Source organism: Salvia splendens, chromosome 6 (assembly GCF_004379255.2).
Source record: "Salvia splendens isolate huo1 chromosome 6, SspV2, whole genome shotgun sequence".
NCBI classification, from domain to species: domain Eukaryota; kingdom Viridiplantae; phylum Streptophyta; class Magnoliopsida; order Lamiales; family Lamiaceae; genus Salvia; species Salvia splendens.
Window position 1 is genome coordinate 27608717 of NC_056037.1, and position 2896 is coordinate 27611612.

General features: G+C 39.5%; 1 long non-coding RNA gene across 1 annotated transcript; it reads left to right on the plus strand.

Moving 5' to 3' along the window:
* Positions 1-239: 239 nt before the first annotated feature.
* Positions 240-1261, plus strand: LOC121807740. The gene is made up of 4 exons (XR_006052028.1): positions 240-512; positions 596-707; positions 804-899; positions 978-1261. It is a non-coding gene; the product is annotated as an uncharacterized LOC121807740 (long non-coding RNA).
* Positions 1262-2896: the final 1635 nt, after the last annotated feature.

Sequence of the window (2896 nt, forward strand, 5' to 3'; positions counted from 1 at the left end):
TACAATTCTACATGTAGGGAATGCTCACAATATAACAGTTATACAATTCTACATGTGTAACTAGGGAATGCTTATTGTGCTTACAATTCTACATGTGTAACTAGGGAATGCTTATTGTGCTTACAATTCTACATGTGTAACTAGGGAATGCTTATTGTGCTTATTGTATCTCATAGTTATGAGATTGTTGATAATTAGGTGATAAAGTGTGCAAAGTAATTGTTTGTGGAAAGGGAAAATACGTGGCTTCGAATAGTAGCAGTCTTGGATACGAGTGTGAATGCGAGAAAGGGTGGACACAATCACGCCCACACGATGGCAACTCCTTCAAATTCATGCCTTGCGTTGTTCCCGACTGTCAGTTCTTTCTAATCTCCCCAGATAATTAGATTTTGTTTACTGTCGTTTAGGTTCTTCATTGTTTATTTGTTTATCTCAATGTGCAGTCAATTGCAGCGGTGATAAAGCTCCTGCTCCTTCACCCAGCCACAACAAATCAAGCTTTATTGATCGTATGAAACCAGTCTTAATGTGCAATCTCTTTTTTGATCGTTTAATTAATTCCCACATTCAGTGTTTTGATCATGTGTTGCAGCCTGCTCGTGGACTAACTGTGGATGGGGCACGTGCAAGAAGACGTCCATGCTGAGTGTAACGAGGGCTATACAACTTGCTCAATTCCACTTCTTTCCCATGCTACAAAAAACGTAATTAGTAGTAGTTACATTTGAATTCTAATTTAGACTTACTTATAAAGTTACAAAATTAGAATCCAGATGCATGGCATGGGTGTTTGTTTTCAGGTGTCATTGGAGGGGAGAGCCCGAATTCAGGAAACAACACGACGAACTCATCGGATCCGAGCCCTCAACAAAGCTCGAGTGGCGTTGCTGACAGCGGTGAGAAATTTTCTAGCAAAGCTGCGTTACCTTTTTGTTTCACCGTAAATCAACTTGTTTAATTTCGGTTTGTTGCAGCTTCGAGCTTTATGACCTGCAGTTGGTTGATTGCCATGGTTGCAATGTCAGCTCCATTTTTGTGGAACTACTGTTGAAAGAGGCATCTATCCTATGATTTATTATCATAGTACTTATAATTACAACTAGTGTGGAGTAGGAAGTTTGGGGGAGTGGCTGCCTATAAAAGGAGCTCACCCCGCACTTTGTAAAACATCACAAATTTTTATTCTCTTCTCCATCTATATATAAGTGGGCACCGCAGAGGGTGCTTGGAGATGTAGGCAATTTCGCCGAACTCCGTTATCAAAGTTTCGGGTGTGTTCTTTCTTTATTATTTATTCCGTTCCGCATTTATTTCTGGGTTTTATTTTCTGTTGTGATATTGTATTCAATATTATTTGCGGGTTTGCTAGTAGTGTTTTGTACGGTTCTTTTGGGTGTTTTATATTGTGATAAATACACCGACTAATAAATTCTGTTAGGAGTCTAGTATTTAAGAGGGACAGTGTCCCCATCAGTCTTTCCGAAGAATTTATTTTGAGAAGTAATTTTATCGAGTAGACTCTATTGAGTTAACTCTGAAATTACTGAATCGGTTCATTTCACTATTTGAGTGAAAATTACCCGGTTTTCTCAACAATTGGTATCAGAGCGTGTAATGGCGGGTAATGATCAAGAAAACAGGGATCGTGGTCGAGGTTTCCACTGTCAAATATGAAATTGATAGTGGAGATATTTGACGGTACAGACCATTTTGGTATGTGCCAGGGAGAGGTTCTAGACTCTCTTTTCCAACAGGGTCTTGACATTGCCATTGAAGAAAAGAAACCAGAAGATGTAGATGATAAAGATTGGAGTACCATAAATCGGTTAGCTTGTGGAACAATTCGGTCATGTCTGTCCTGGGAGCAGAAGTATGATGTCAAGAATGAAACTTCTGCGCATAAATTGTGGAAGACACTAGAGGAGAGTGGTCAGAATAAGCTCCTTATGAAGAAAAGGTTGTTCCGATTTGAATACCGGTCAAGTAGAACTATGAATGAACACGTTACTTTGTTTAATCAATTAGTAGAAAACCTGCTAAATTTAGATGTGAAATTTGAGGATGAGGATCTGACATTGATGTTGTTGTCGTCTCTTCCTGATGAATTTGAACATCTGGAGACCACATTGCTCCATGGTAAAGAGAATGTGTCTTTAGATACTGTATGTTTTGCTTTGTATAGTCATGAATTGCGAAAGGCAGATAAAATGAAAGGCAAAACAGTTATAGATGAAGCATTAGTGGTGAGAGGTCGTCAACAAGGTCGATCAAAGGAGAGAAGAGGAAGTTTCAAATCGAAAAGACGAGTTGCCAAAGATGAGTGTGCTTCTGTTATGAGAAGGAGATTGGAATAAAGACTGCCCAAAGTTGAAGAAGAAAGTAAAGACTTCACAGGATGCAAATGTTGCTGAATGCAAAAATGATGCGGAGTCAGATTGTTCTTTGACGGTTTCCCCTTCAACATCGCATCCAGACGAGTGGATATTGGATTCAGGTTGCACCTATCATACGTATCCCATCAAGGAATAGTTCTTTGATTTCGAATAACTCAATGGCAGACTTGTTTACATGGGAAATGACAGTCCATGTAAGACAACCGAGTTAGGCTCAATCAAGCTATAGAATCAGGATGGATCCATCAGAATTTTGAAGGATGTGCGGTACATGCCCCAGTTGAAGAAGAATCTCATCTCATTAGGGACCTTAGAATCTAAAGGACTAGTTTTGATGATGCGAGATGGAATTCTTAAAGCAACTTCAGGAGCATTGGTTATGTTGAAAGGCGTGAGGAAGAACAATTTGTATTACTGTCAAGGTAGCACAGTTGATGGGACAGTAGCAACTGCAACTTCGAGTAACAAGAAGGATGCAGAGGCGACGAAGTTTTGGCATT